Below are 16,436 nucleotides of genomic sequence, written 5' to 3'. Positions count from 1 at the left end.
GGAAATATGTTAATCTCCTTTTCTTCTTTTTCACTCCTGTTGGAGCTGACATCTAACTGCCAAGTAAAATCACTTTTTATTATGTTCTCATTTTGTTTGACCACATGGTGGTGGTCCTTGGACTCAAGTTGACCTTCCTATCTAATCTGCTTCCCTGTTCTTCTTACTACCTTTGAAAGCCCTTTTAAAATGTGTTTTCTTCCTTGCCTCTCTTCTGTCTACCCTTTGAATGGTATGTCAGTTAGGATTGTGTCTAGCACAATACATACATGATAGGAAACCTTACACCAGTGCTTAATTGGTATGTATTTGCATCAAGTGATCAGAAGTCCTGGGGTAATTATTTTCCACCTATCAAGGGTAGGAATGATTTGAAGCAAGAAGCAGGTGAGTAGTTGCAGAAAAAGTTCTGTCTTGGCCATGTCAAATTTGAGAAGCCTGTTAGATATTTCAAGGAAGCATTTAGATATATGAATTTGGAGCTGGGTGGGATATACTCTATAGACTGTGAGCAACTCTTTATATCCCTGGGCCTATCACCCAGCCTGATACAGCATAGGCACTCGATATGTATTTGATGAATGAATTTATTCAACTAATATTTATGGAGTTCTTACCTTGTGCTAGGTACTGTTCCAGGAGCTAGGGATGCAGCAGTGAACAAAACAGCAAAAATTCCTACCTTTCTGGAACTTAAAATGAATGAATAAACGAAATGTGTACCCAAAACTGGATATTCAGTAAAAGTGTTATTTTCTCTGTCTTAAAAAAATCTTCAAAAACATTAATTAATAATGGAATTCCCCAGCTGGCTTTATTATAAGATTAGCATCTACAGAGAAAGAGCACTTCATTATAACTCATTTTACTTCCTTTTTCCTTTTTCTAAACACATTTAAAAATTTTATTTTTTATTACAGACAAGGTCTTGCTATGTTGCTCAGGCTGGTCTCACACTCCTGGGCGTAGGTGATCCTCTCACCTCAGCCTTCCAAAGTGTTGGGATTATAGGTGTCAGCCACCACACCTGGCCCCTCTTTCCTTTTTTAAGTTTATTTTTGTTACCTTTATGTGCCTGAGAACTATGTGTCAGTTGGAGGCACAGTAATTGTGGTAGACGGGTACTATTTACAGTTGCTTTGGAGTTGATTTCTAATTTTTCCTTGAAAAATGTTGTTAACAGGCACACTGTTTTCTCCAGCCAGTGTGAAATGGCTCAATGCCACATGGAGAAGGTGCAAAATGTCACTTCGGAGGCTTGTCACAAGATTTCTTGATAGATTCTTCAGGTGAAGCAAGAGGCCTTTCTTGCTGCTGTAACACTCTGTGCTGCCAAGGCTGAGAAGCTGAAAGGAAAATTCATATGCTTTGCTGGTTGGTGCCTGTGGTCTCACTACTGTACTAAATATAGTTCCAAACAAGTTTAGTGTTAGTTACTATTCAGTAAATGAAATTAGCATCTTCTGAGGTTTCAGGGAGTTTGTAACTTAGAACAACCTGGAGTGACTCTTTTTACCCAGGAAGGTATCTATCAAATAATACAAATAAGTTTCCATGAATCATTGTTATATATTAAATATTAATGTTAACTCCCAGAACAGTTTTTGCACTAAGCCGTATGTTGGTTTTTGTTTTGTTTTGTTTTTGGACCCAGGTTCCCAATGATAATGAAGCCCACTAGCAGGTTAGTCATCTTTTGCCCCCACCAACAATGTAGACATTTCTTAGTTCATTTTCAATTGAGATTTTCCTTTTTGATTGCCTTACTCTAGGAAAGGACAGCTGTTCTAAATGAGATTAGCCCCCACCACTGCCGAGTTCACCAAATTCAAAAAGGCAAATACTTAGAATTAAATTTTAAAAGTCCTGAACTTAAAAAAAAGGGGAGTTAATGTTTACTTTTTACATCTTTACATCTGAAAAAGATGTGTTCCCTAATGTATAATAAATGACTGTAAGGGAATTTATAGATTCTGACTTGGGAAAGTTTTAGGACAGCTTTCGCAAATGTGTGTTTTATGATTTAATACATACTCTGCTTTTTTTTCCCTGCCCAGTGAATCCCCATTGGAATCTTTTGAGTCCCTCTACAAAAGCCTCCATAAATTAAGACTAGGAAGCTGGTTAACAGACATCATAATCTGCAAAGAATTTTGCTGATGCAGCGAGCATGCCTTTCCGTCTTCCAGACCACCACACAGCACCCGGCACCAGGGATGGGAAAGATGAGCTTTCCACGGGGGTTTGCTTAGGGAGGACATTGTTGTCCATGCTAAAGATTTTGACCTGTTTGCCATAGTTGATAGCAAATCTTTGAAAGATTTTTGGCAGAAGAGGAAGAGAGTCAGATTTGTCTTTTAGAAATATGACTGGAGGTTTTGGGGAGGATGATTGTGGATGGGCAAGAATCTAGGAGCAGGTGAATAGTTGGGAAGCTATGGTAGAAGTGAATATTTCCCACTCCCATCCCAGCTGCTATAGCTGTTGGTGCTTTTATGTAAGGCTCCCTAGGGAGGGTCTTGAGGGGTGTGGCCTGATCTCACGGGGTTGATTGTTCCCTGGGGTCAGCTGGCTCTTCTCTTGGGATGAAAACTAAATTGGGAATTTGTCTTCCTATTTTAAGTCTAATTTCATTGTAAGTGTAAAGGGAGACTATAATTTTCAAGCCATATTTCCTCCCTAACTGATATTTCAAATATGAAGAAAGTTAGGCTGTGATATGGTTAGGCTTTGTGTCTCCACCCAAATCTCATCTTGAATTATAATCCCCATAATCCCCACGTATCACAGGAGAGACCAGGTGGAAATAATTGAATCATGGGGGCAGTTTCCCTATTCTCGTGACAGTGAGTCAGTTCTTACAGGATCTGATGGTTTTATAAGTGTTGGTAGTTCCTCCTATGTTCATTCTCCTTCCGGCCGCCTTGTGAAGAAGGTGCCTTGCTTCCCCTTCACCTTCTCCCATGACTGTAAGTTTCCTGAGGCCTCCCTAGCTGTACTGAGCAGTGAGTCAATTAAACCTCTTTCCTTTATAAACTACCCAGACTCCAGCAGTTCTTTATAGCAGAACGAAATCGGACTAATATAGGCTGCAAAGCTAGAAAACTAAGTTTTACATGTACTCCATCACTATTTAAAAAATAATTAAATACAATTTTATAGTATATAATTTTTATACTAATTTTTGCAACGATTAATAATTTTACTTATTTGATTCCTCCAGGAAATCCTCTAGTCAACCTATCCATCTCAACCTGTTTTTCTCTCCCCACAATGTCTCTAGTTTGGATGCTCTCAAGTCATCTGGCTTTATTTGACCATTCTTTAAAAAATGGCTTGAACTCTCATTTCTCACACTGAAAAAAACCCAGACCTGTTTCTATCTCTGACGGAATAGGGGGTGAGTGTGTCAGTGAGTCTACCTTGCAGCCAATAGTCTACATTAATGATGTGGTTCAGAGCCCAGACACTGGAGCCAGATTGTCTGTGATTAAATCCTGATTCTACCACTTCCTGTGTGACTGCAGTCAGGTTATTTGACCTCTCTATTCTTCTGTTTTCTCATCTGAAAAATAGAATAATTACTGTGTCTGCCTCTTAGGCTTGTTTCAAGGATTAAATGAGTCAAAACCTTAAGAGATCGTTAGGAGAATTGAATAAGTTAATATATATAAAATATTTAGCAGTGCCTGCCACATAATGAACATTATACAGGTGTTTATTACCATTCTTTCCATAGCTCATTTTTCCATTGTTTGCTGGCTTCTCCCTCCTGCAGCATAATCTGCTGTTGCTGCCACACCTTTTCTGCAGTTTTGCCCTCATGGCAGAAACCAGCCTTCTTTCTTCATTCTCTTTTAGGTACTGCACACACAAGGCTGCTGTGAGTAAAAATAATAGTTAACAATAATAGCTAACATTGACTACCAGTGTTGACCTTGTACTAAGCACTGTCATAAGGATGTATTTTACATCTATTGGCTCATTTAGTTCTCATACAAACTCTATGAGATAAACATAGTTCTTATCTCCATTTTACAGAAGAAGAAACTGAGGTACAAAGAGGTTAAATAACTTGCCAAAAGTTTCCCAACTGGTACATGAGATAAAGCCAGGTTTTAAACCATCATTTACTTACCATTTTCCTGGTATTTGTATGTACGGAGAAGTATCTATTTTTTTCTTCTGGTGAGTGATATCGTTATATTATTCTGCTCACTTGGTGCGTCACATTTTTTGTCAATGCTGAAGGGGATGGGGCACAGAAAGAGGGAGATGGATTCTTAGTATATCACGATGAGCAGAAAGAAATGGCTTAAATATGCTGAACACCAACTGTGTGCTTGGCATTGTGTGATGCCCTCCATTTATGTTCTCTTAGGGAATTCTCACAACCACACTCATTTATTATTATTGTTACTTTATAGGGGAGGAAACTGAATCTCAGGGAGGTAAAGACTTGCCTCTGGTTAAGATGCTCATGAGTTGTGAAGACAACCTAGAGTATGCACTTAGAGTATCACCCCTAGAGTTTGCATCTCTAGGGCATACTCTTTTTACCATATCATCGTGTATCCCTCGAAGTTAACCCCAAAGCCTTTCTGTTTTCCATGAAAACTCCATGCCCTCAATTAGTTCAAATCAGTAACTTTTTCTTTTGGTAGTCCTTTCCCCACTCTTTTAACCTCTCTGATTTAGCTCTTTTTTAAAACTACTTTAACTGACATCCACAAGTATTAAAGTGTCTACAATGTTAAACTTAGGTGGAAGTTGCTACATAGATTAAGGATGTTTACAGAAATTTTTGACTTTATTATTCGAAGGGCCATAAACGTGAAGGTAGTAAGTACCATTAAACTTTATTAATATCCATAACACTTGGTATGATAATATTACAAGATGTTAAGGCACAGTCTCTGCCCTTGAGGTGGTCACCTTGGGTAGGAGGAGTGTGTGTGTGTGTGTGTGTGTGTGTGTGTGTGTCTGTGTTGGGGCGTGGTACCATTTCTCATGAAGTTCTCCAAAGCATGACTATCAGGACCCTTTCTAAGTCAACTCAAAGCAGCCACCTTGTTGAGCTGCTTTGTTTGCTGTTGCAGATTATTTTGGAAATGTGTTTTAAGTATTTCTATCAGACAGTAAAGACAGTCTGTAGGCTTGAATTGTTTTGCAAGGCTGATTAGCTTAATTGCACAACAGTTATTATATTCATGTTAATGTCATTGGTGATGGGATGTTATTGGAGAACTCTGGATTGCCTGTCTTTAAGCCATGTACACTCCCCCATTGGGTTTTTAGAACTTACTGGTTAGCAATGGTGAATTTGCCAGAAGCTGATGAATTGTAGTCATTACTTTTACGTTAATGTGCTCTCAAGGTGACTTTCTTTAAGCATTTTGATTACTATGTGGAAAAAAAAGGAGTGTTGAGACAAACTGCTGTGTAACAAATTACTACAAACTTATTGGCTTAAAACCACACGCATTCATTCTCTCATAGTCCTGGAGTTCAGAAGTCTGAGCCAACTTGACTAGGCTGTCTGCTCAGGGTCTCATAAGGTCAGAATCAAAGTGTCATGAGAGATATTTCACATGAGAACTGTTTTCTCCTCTCAGGTGTGGATTATATGACTGTTTTAAGGAAAATCAATATCACATGACTTAGTATCAAGCTGACCATTTAGCTGTAGAGGTTTGAGAGGATGAACATTTTAGTATTCCATCTAATTTGATGCAACTGAGTCTTAGTATTTATTGAGGCAACATAATTTCTTCTCTTAACCAGCAGACCATTTTTTTCCTCTGACATTTTAGACATAGAATGGATACATTTAAGTTTGGCTTCAAGCACTGTATTGAGAGTCAGCATATCCAAAATGGACTTTCAGCTCTGCAACTTGTGCAAATGATTTTTCTTTGCCTCCATTTTTTTCCCATAAAGATGATATCGATACTATTTTTTACTCTTTAAGTGTATTTTATTTTGCAAAATGCATGTTCAGAAGACTAGCGAGTAGTCTATAGCTTCTTGATCTTACTCTCTTTCTTCCTAAGCCCATGTTCATTTTAGATCATCACACTGGGAGAAGTACCCTCTTTGTCAGGTGGCTCTGCATGCACTATCCCTTCCTTCCATCAGTCCCTTGGTCACCTGGTGCAATAATGGCATGTAACATTTGTATTGTACTTTACAATTTGTAAAGGGAACACAACCCGTTCACTATCATATTTAATTATTTCCAAAATTCTGTGAGGTAGGCATTATTTGTATTTTACAAATGGGATGAATAAGATCCAGAAAATTAAGTGACTTGTTTAAGATCACATAAGAAACAGAGCCAGGCCTGGAACTCAAGTCTTCTGAGTTTCAATCCAGTGTTGTTTCTACTATACCCCAGATAAGCAATAGGACAAGCTCGTCCAGCCTGTGGCCCACGGGCCTCAGGCAGCCCAGGATAGCTTTGAATGAGGCCCAACACAAATTCGTAAACTTTCCTAAAACGTTTTGAGATTTTTGTTGCAATTTTTATTTTTTGGTTCATCAGCTATCATTAGTGTATTTTATGTTTGGCCCAAGACAATTCTTCTTCCATTGTGGCCCAGGGAAGCCAAAAGATTGGACGCCCCTGCAATAGACAATAGGACTCACAGAAAGAGACAGCAGCATGTAAAATAAATTTCAGGCTTGAGGAATGACTTCGGTTTTTGTGATTCTCCTTTCTTGCATTTGTTTCGGCTCAATTTTTGACCGTTTTAATTTTTCTTCTTGTTTTCCTAGAATCCAAATTAGCATATTGGCTTTGTTCTCATGACTGTCAATATTTGTCCTGGGCCACGGCCAAGGAGGAAAGTGACAGAGGGCAGAGACTATCTAGTGTCAAAAGCAGTTGCAACAGTTCCACATTGGTCTCAGATGTTTGCAATTCTGTGTTTAGTGTTGTTGCTCACTAACAGCTGAAGTCTGAAAAGGGAAGGCATTTTATTGGAGGAATTTCTCAGGTATAGGCACTTCTCTTAAGACTTATGCCTTTGAGATTCTGCAGACTCCCTTCACAATTAGCATACAATTTATGCACAAAATTTTCCATACAAATTAAGGAATTTACTCATCCTTAGCACTGTCTCCAAGTCCCATACCAAATTCAATTATTCATGTATTCAATAATTCCAGAAACAGTTAATTGAATAGCAATGTACAATGGTGGATAAGAGGTAAGGCTCTGAAGCCAGCCTGCCTGAGTTGAAATCCAGGCCCTGCCATATATACTGGCTGGGAGACCTTGGCAGGTAAGGTCTCTCTGTGCTTCATCTATAAAATGGGGAAGATAATAGAGCCTACCTTACAGGGTTGTTATGAGGATTGATGGATTATTAAATGTGAAACACTTGGAACAATGTCTGCCACTGTAGTATGCAAGATTCCTTAAATGCCCCTCAAAGATGTTCTCCCCTAATCCCCAGAACCTGGGAATATGATGAAACATCACTCCCCCTTGTTATGCAGGCACAATTGAGTTAAAATAGGAGATTCTCTGGGTGGGCCCAATCTAATCACATGAGCCCCTTTAAAAGCAGAGTGCTTTCTTCAGGGGCTGGTAGAGGAGGAAGTCCGGGAGTTTCCAAGTGTGAGAAGGACTTGATGTGCCATTGCTGGCTTTGAGGAGAGGGCACCAAGTGAGAAGGAATAGACACCTTCAGAGCTGATAGATACCCCGGCTGACAGCCAGCAAGGAAATGGAGACTCAGTTCTACAGCCTCAAGGAAGTAAATTCAGCTAACAATGTGAATGAGCTTAGAAGTCGATTCTTCTCAGAACCTCCCAATAAGAGCCCAGCTGGCTGACACATTGACTTCAGCCTTGTGAGACTCTGAGCAGAAAATCCAGTCAAGTCTTCTTGGACTTCAGAACTACAGAATGGTGAGATATGACTGTGTGTTGTTTTGAGTCACTAGGCTTGTGGTAATTGGTTATACAGCAATAGAAAAGTAATAAAAAGGCCAGGCGCAGCAGCTCACGCCTATAATCCTAGCATTTTGGGAGGCCGAGGAGGGCAGAATGCTTCAAGCCAGGAGTTTGAGACCAGCCTGAACAACATAGTGAGCGCTTGTCTCTATTAAAAAATAAATTAGCCGGATGTGGTGGCACACACCTGCAGTTTCAGCCACTCGGGAGGCTGAGGCAGGAGGATGGCCTGAGCCCCGGAGTTTGGGGTTACAGTGAGCTATGATCCTCAAGAGTTTGGGTTACAGTGAGCCATGATTGGACCACTGAACCCTAGATTGGGCAATAGAGCAAGACCCCATCTCAAAAACACAACAATAACAAAAGAAAACTAATATAGTCAGAAATAACAATTCTAATAAATATTAGCTATCATCGTTCCATTTATTATTAGACCTCTTCAGCAAATATGTCCTGCATGAGGGACTGGGGAGACAATGCTGACCCAGCGTGGTGCCAGTCCCACAAGGAGTTTCTGGTTAAGATGAGAAATCATCTCATTTTTCCTGATATCCAGGTTCTATGAAGATCAACTGTTGCTACATCTTGGACACATTTCACTTCTTTCATTGTAAATACTTATTTTTCAGTTTCTTTCATTTTTAGCCAGTGGCTAGACCATGTTTAGCCACCAGCAGCCCCCATTTGCCATGGGTGAGTGGGGAATAGGATTTATTGATTGTCTCCTGTGCATAACCGTTAGGCTGTCTGGGAAGCTTCTGGCATTTGTGCTGAAATATTGTAAGCCAGACAATAGGGATGTCTGTTTCTAACAAAGGATCTACATAATCCTTTATCTCTAGAATCCACCACCTGGTGTTCTTAACAGTGGTGAGCACAGAACAATTCCCAGTTTAATCAAACTGGAATACAAAAGGGGCGAGGAGGGCTGCAGTGTGCCATCTCCTTGAAGTTGTTCCAAGAGAAAAGGACCCTTTGTTACAGAGACAGCTCATTTTAGAGTTCAGTGGCCTGTGACACTTGCCCAGCTGGCAGCCCAGCAGGGACCTTCTGATACTTTCCTACACTTGAAAGCCATTTTAGGTGTGAAAAACAGTGAAACTGTCATTAAGGGCTGCTTGTTGGGAAGGTCATGGGCAAAGGAGAAGAATATGGAAACAGTGCTTTAAAGAACGTGCCTTCAGCAATTCATGATTTTTATTCAAATAGCAGCTGTCTTCACTTTTTGTCTTTGCTTTCTGATGAAATTGAGGATGTTTGTCTTTGCTTTCTGATAAAACTGAGGATGTTTGTATATGTTTACTGAAGGTAGTGGTAATAACATCATTGGATTTTTTTAAAAATATAATCCATAGATTTACCACTGAATTTTTTTTAAAATTTATTTTAAAGGCCCGTGGATTGGAGCTGGGTTGGGAAGGGAAATGGTCCATTGCTCTAATCATTTTGAAGTACCTACTCCCTTTCTTGAACTGGAAACTGGTTCCTTCCTATAGAGATTTTTCAGGGGGAAAAAGAAGACATAAAACATTTCAAAACGTATTCTCACTTCAAAATAGATTTTATAGAAACCCAGAATTGTAGAGCCGGGAAGCTTTTCAGAGTCATCTGGTCAAACCCAGCCAAACTGCCCATGTGAACAAGAGTCTTCATGACCACATTCCCAAGGGAGACTGTCCAGCAGTTGAACAGCAAGGCATTCTACAGGACAGGAACTTGGGGCAGACAGAATTGTTTTTAAATAATCATTCTATTACTTCCTGGCTATGTGATCTTGAGAAAATTATTTGTCTTCCCTAAGCCTTGGTCTCCTTACCTTAATGGGATAATAGTGTCTAACCTTTGGCCAAATGGTGAGGATTAAAAGGAATAATCAATGTAAAGTGACTCCTAGTGATTTCCATCTAGCAATAGTTTTAAGATTTTCCATGGTATAAGTAATTACAAGAAATAACTTGGGCAGATCTAGGTCTGGTCTGAAGAGGCTAGAGGATTGGGAAGAAGGAAGGGTGTTAGAATAAGTTCCTGAACTCCAGACCCTTATGTCCAACTATCTACTTGATATCTCCTCTCAGGTGTCTAATATGCATTTCAGACTTTACATATTCAGAACCAAGTTCCTTATCTTTCTCCCCATACCTGCTCCAAGTCTTTCCATCTCAACAGTAACTTTATCCATCCTTCCAGTTGCAATAGCCAAAATGTTGATGTTGTTGTCGCCTTTTTTTCTGTCGCTTAACTATTCAACCTGTCAGGATATTCTATTGACTCTAGCTTCAAAATATTTCTAGAATCCAACCACCTCACACCATCTCCACTGTATCCAACTGTGGTCCAAGTCATCAAGTCATCAGCATTTTTCTTTTTTTTGTTTTTGTTTTTTATATGCCTGCCACTTCGGGGGCATCAGCATTTTTCAAAGTAGGAGTTAGAGTGATTCTGTTAAAATATACGTCAGATCAAATTATTCTTTGGTTCAAAACTCTCCAATAGACTCCCTATCCCACTACATACAAGTCAAAGGCCTTATAATGGTCTACAACAGTAGTCAAGTATGGTCTATGGACCTGTGACTGTCTGCAAGCTGTTACTAGTCTATGAGGAGATTGGAAGTTTGTGTCAGAATGTAAATCAACTAGGTCACTAGACATGCTGTTTAATTTGCCTGATGTTTTGTTCATACAAGACTTTCTCAATGAAGGAAGCAGTGCATTGATTTACCTTCTGTTGTGAACTCCTTATTTCCTTGAAATTTTATTTAGTTGAATATGTTGGTCTTTTACATTTTTAATATCTTCTGCCACTTTTAATTTTAGGATTCAACTTTCCTTCAGATTTTTTTTTTTTTTTTGAGATGGAGTCTCACACTGTCACCCAGGCTGGAGTGCAGTGGCGCGATCTCAGCTCACTGCAAGCTTCGCCTCCCGGGTTCACGCCATTCTCCTGCTTCAGCCTCCTGAGTAGCTGGGACTACAGGCGCCCACCACCACGCCTGGCTAATTTTGTGTATTTTTAGTAGAGACAGGGTTTCACCGTGTTAGCCAGGATGGTCTTGATCTCCTGATCTTGTGATCCACGTGCCTTGGCCTCCCAAAGTGCTGAGATTACAGGCGTGAGCCACCGCGTCCGGCCTCTTCAAATTTTTTATTTCCATTTTTAAACTTTTTAATTGGAATGATTTTTGATTTGCATAAAAGTTGCCAATATATAGAGTTCCTGTATACTCTTCACCCAGATTCTCTGTTACCATCCTAGAAAACCATAGTACAATTTTCAATGCTAAAAAATTAATATCAATACAATACTATCAACTAAGCTACTGACTCTTTGGATTTCACCAGTTTTCCACTAGTGCTCTGTTTCTGTTCTATGATCCAGTTCAGGAGCCCACATCTCGTTTACTTGTCATCTCCTTAATCTCCTTAATCCCCTCTGATCCATGACAGCTCCTCAGTCCTTCCTTGTCTTTCATGACCTTGACACTTCTGAAAAGTACTGGTCAAATATTTTGTAGAATGTCCCTCTATTTGGTTTGTCTGATGTTTTCTTGTGAGTAGATTGAGGTTCCCTATTTTTGGTAAAAAATGACATTGTAGCTGAAGTAATGTCAGTGTTCTTCTCAGTGCGTCTAATGTGAGATTCTTGATGTCAGTATATCTTTTTTTTTTTTTTTTTTTTTTTTGAGATGGAGTCTTGCTCTGTCACCAGGCTGGAGTGCAATGGCGCAATCTTGGCTCACCACAATCTCCACCTACTGGGTTCAAGAGATTCCCCTGCCTCCGCCTCCCCAGTAGCTGGAACTACAGGTGCTCACCACCACACCTGGCTAATTTTTTGTATTTTAGTAGAGACGGGGTTTCACCATGTTGGCCAGGATGGTCTTGATCTCCTGACCTCGTGATCTGCCCACCTCAGCCTCCCAAAGTGCTGGGATTATAGGCTGAACCACTGTGCCTGGCTGTCGGTGTATCTTATTACTGGTTCTGTTAGCCGTGATCTCTTGGTTAGGGTGGTATCTCTCGAGTTTCTCTTCTGTAAGGTTACTATTTTCCCTTTAAAATTTATAAATATCTTGGGAGAGATATTTTGAGACTTTACAAATATCTGTTTTTCCTCAACCTTCTGCCCATTAATTTTAGCATCTATCTGTGGATCTTGCCTGCAGTAATTATTATTGTGGTATTCTAATTGCTGTTTTCTATTTCCCTATTTCTTCTATTTTCATTAACCGAAATTTTTCTGTAAGGAAGAGTTGTCTCTTCTCCCTAATTTATTTATTCACTCATTTACTTATTCAGTGTGGACTTATGGGTATTTATTTTAGTCTATGGGTTAAAATCCAATACTACTATTTGTTTTGTTGCTCTACCTGTTCCTGCTTAGGGCCTTTGACTCGTGTACCCTTTTCACATGTCTCTATCTTTAAAAAAATAAACAAAAACAGAAAAAAAAAATGAGTTTTTTTTTCCTTTCTCTAATTTTACTCTAAAATGTTTGAATTCTTATTGGGTAAGTAGGGAAAGATAGATGCAGGGTTGGTGAGATCTCATGGACATGAAGGCATCCTGTTGGATCTTGTGTTCCTCCAAGACTTTCTTGGAACAAAAGGAGCCTCAGCCACAGGGAAGCTGAGTATCCTGTCATATGGCTGTTGCTGTTTAAGTCATTTGCTGTGAGCAGAGTCCCAAGGCAACACTGGGAACAACAGGCCTAACGCATGTCAACTCAATGATTCTCAAACTAATACCTAATAGGAGGGATAGGAATCCCAACTTCTCATTTCTAGCCCAGTACTATTTCTGTGTTCTTGAGAAAGCTTAAGGCTGACTGTGACGCTTCTGAGGATATACCATCTGGTTGTCTCTCAGCTCTGTGGATTTTGAAACATGAGGAAAGAAAGAGGGAGTGGTAGCTTTCTCCGCCTCTGTAAACCTCATTAAAGTGATGTTTTTTGTTCCTATTGTCATTGAGGAAGGCAGTGATACTGCCAAGTAAGGAGTGGTTGATGCTTCAGATGAAATGGATGTTTGTGTTAAGAGTCTTGGTGTTAGATTGCCTTCTCGGCATCCCAGCTCTCAGCAACTCTCTTCCAGTTGTCACCTGATACATCTGGCTGAACAGCTTCTAATCCCTGTGCTCTTGTCTGTGACTAACCAGTGCTTCTCTTGTGGGATTAGTCTTCAGGATCACAGGACAGCTTGGCTTCGTCCTTCCTCAAGCAATGTGCTATTAATGCCAACCATGGGAACTTAGTGTAATGCAATACAGATACTTGAAATTGCTGAGTCACTTCACAGTGATGGTCATGTCTGTGAATGTGAGTGAGCCAAATAATGTGGAAGAAAAATGGTCTTTCAGGACATCACTAGACTTCTTAGACACTCTATTCTTTCCCACATTTAAATGTTTTCCCACATGTTAAATGTTTTGCCTTATAATGAATTCAGGTTAGGAATTTTCTGATACTAAGGGTTGAAAAAAGCAAATGAGCTATTACTCATGAGATCATATTTGTGAAAATGACTTAGATCAAATGAATTGCCCTTAAATCCTTTCTTGCTATGTAGATTCTTTTATTATTTTCTGTTCCAGCATTGTCCATAATTTGAAAGGTAAACCTAGTTGTTGAGTACTTTCAGATGGATATGCTATCAATTTAAGCTAGTGACAAACTGTCTGAGCCTGACTGTTTAGACCTTGTCGCATAACGAAGTCTCCCAGGCTGAGAGAAGCTCCGATGCCCATGGCAAGCAGACAGCATGAACTGCTGGAGAGGGGAGCTGCTGACTCTCTCATCTTAATTGTTTATCCTTGGTTACTCTTTTTCTAAAAAGTAGAATCCTAGACTTATTTATTCATTTACTTTTACTTTTTTGAGACAGGGTCTCGCTGTTGCCCAGGCTGAAGAGTCGTGGTGTGATCTTGGCTTACTGCAACCTCCGCCTCCTGGGCTCAAGTGACACTCCCACCTCAGCCTCCCAAGTAGCTGGGACTACAGATGTGTGCCACCATGCCCAGCTAATTTTTTAATTTTTTGTAGAGATGGGGTTTTGCCATGTTGTCCAGGCTGTTCTCAAACTCCCAGGCCTCCCAAAGTGCTGGGGTTACAGGCGTTTGCCACCATCCCTGGCCTGAGAATCCTAGATTTAAATCCAAGGTGTCTAGGAAAACTTATTCTTTCAAAATATATTCCCCAATCCAGTTACTATGTGCCAGGCCCTGTGCTAATGTAGTTGTGATTATAGTCATGAACAAAATGGCTTTGTCCTCATGGGGCTTAAGGTCTACAACAGCCCTGTCCAGTAGAAATATAATGGGAGTGCATATTATAACTTAAAATGTTCTAGAAATACATTTTTAAAAGTGAAAAGAAGCAGGTAAAATTACTTTTAATAACATATTTTATTTAACAATATAGCTAAAGTATTATGACATGTAATCTGTGTAAAAGTTATTGAGATAGTTTACATTCTTTTTACTGTACTAAGTCTTCAAAATTTTGTATGTGTTTTGCACTTATAATACATCCCAGTTTGGATTCGCTACATGTTAAGTGCTCAACAGTCACATGTGGCTCGTGCCTACTGTACTGGGAGGTGTAGTCTACCAACATCCTACACGTAATTCCACAAGTCAATATTTAGATCCGGGTGTTCAATCTTTTGGCTTCCCTGGGCCACACTGGGAGAAGAATAATTGTCTTGGGCCATACATAAAATACACTAATGATAGCTAGTGAGCAAAAGAAAAAAAAAAAAAACACCTCATAATGTTTAAACAAAGTTCACAAATTTGTGTTAGGCTGCATTCAAAGCCACCCTGGGCCGTGGGTTGGACAAGCTTGATTTAGGTTATAATGGTAATACGTGCTATCAGAGAAATGGAAACTGGCGTAATAAGCAATTAGGAAGGGTTTTGGGGATGCTGACAGTGAAACTTGAGGGATGAGTTGGAGTGAGGCAGGAATGAAGGAAAGTAAGAACAGTCCAGGCAAAGGGAACAACTTGTATGAAGTCCTTGTGTTGAAACGAGTGAAAAGGAGGCTGGTATGCTGACCTTTGTGAGAATGGATGAGCAGCTCACATTCTTCTGTGAGCAGAAGAATGATGGTACTAAGAACAGAAAGAGAGAAATCATCCAGAATAAATCTGGTTTTAGAGGAAAGATAACTTTGATTTTAATATAGCTTTCAAGCACAAAAGATATAGGAAAATGGGAGAGAAGAAGGGCTGGAGATGTAGCTTTCAGGGTTGATGGAGCTGGCAAGTTAAATCTTTTGTTGACATCTTTATGTCTGAATTTATCTTCAAGGGTCACTCATTAGGTGGGCTGGAAACGACTATGGGAAAGAGATGAGAGAGTTGGTCAAATAGATCAGGAGAGGAGGAGAGAGATGGAGAACATAAACTGTGTCCTAGAGAAGGTGACAGGTCATGAGGAAGAGATTAAACTCAGTGATGAAATCTTGGGGCCAACAGGAAAAGGAATGGAAGATTAAGACTAAGTAATCAGAGCCTGGAGAAGTGGAATGGAGAGGGGATCAAGGCCAGCAGGTCAAAGGTGATTGGTGAACAGTGGCTTCCTTTAGTCGACTGCTGGCCGCATGGTGGGTGGTGGGTGGTGGGTGAGCCAGGTTTAATGTAAAGGCAAAGAGTCTAGTAGACACTTTAAACAACTCATTTTATCAGCCTCCTCTACACACTGGCAGTTTCAGAGGAAATAACCCAGGGACTGAAAAGAGAGAGGCCATGGAAAATGGGCTGATATCTCGAAGAACAACAGAATGCCTCTAAGGCTGGAGAGAAAGCCAACTTGTCTGGGCCTTGAGGACAGCCTGCTCTGGCTGTTACCTCTCATGCTCTTACATTCTGGCAAACAAGGTGTCTGCTGCTCTTAGCAAATCCTAAAGAGACGGTGGTGATAACTGAAGTTCACTTTTCAAATGGTGAAGTGTCTCTTCTACCTACCATCAGGAGAAGCATCGGCATCCCTAGTTCACCAGGCCTCTGGCCACCAACCAGAAATTTTAAAGCTTGAACTCCATTGTGATGTATTTAAAGCTTGCTGTGTCCATACTGAGAGCATGTGAAGAAGCCTGACTTATAAGGTCCTGGAGTTTGTGTTTTCTGCATGCTCTCCTGGAATGCTGAAACAGCAAAATGTTCTTATCTTGGCAGCCATGAGAGAATGCAGCAGTTGGTGATATGGGCAGTGAGCCTGCTTGAAGACCCAGTTGTGAGCTGGGCACCAACTGCAAACACTGCAATTTAAAACCAAACCAAACCGTCCTACAGACCAAATGCCTTTTAGCAAGGAAAAGCTGTGCTGTGTTAAAATAATGAGATGATGTTCTGTTGTGGGGTGATCCTGGTTTTTAAGGGCAGACATTTGCTCAGTGGTATTTGTGGAATTGTTGATGTCTACTCTGTAAGTCTTAGCTCTGACCATCTCTGCCCCTGTGATCATTAGGAGCT

The 16,436-nt window shown here is 40.2% G+C and overlaps 1 long non-coding RNA gene across 1 annotated transcript; it reads right to left on the bottom strand.

The window, feature by feature from the left end:
- Positions 1 to 877: 877 nt before the first annotated feature.
- Positions 878 to 6,185, bottom strand: LOC134760272 (uncharacterized). Its single transcript, XR_010137498.1, has 4 exons — positions 5,306 to 6,185; positions 4,139 to 4,245; positions 3,726 to 3,881; positions 878 to 1,346 (listed from the first exon to the last, which is right to left on the bottom strand). It is a non-coding gene; the product is annotated as an uncharacterized LOC134760272 (long non-coding RNA).
- Between the last annotated feature and the right edge of the window lie 10,251 nt (positions 6,186 to 16,436).

The sequence above is a fragment of the Pongo abelii genome, chromosome 1 (assembly GCF_028885655.2).
Source record: "Pongo abelii isolate AG06213 chromosome 1, NHGRI_mPonAbe1-v2.0_pri, whole genome shotgun sequence".
NCBI classification, from domain to species: domain Eukaryota; kingdom Metazoa; phylum Chordata; class Mammalia; order Primates; family Hominidae; genus Pongo; species Pongo abelii.
The sequence above is the reverse complement of the archived record's forward strand: the minus strand, read 5'-3'. Positions and strand labels throughout refer to the sequence as shown.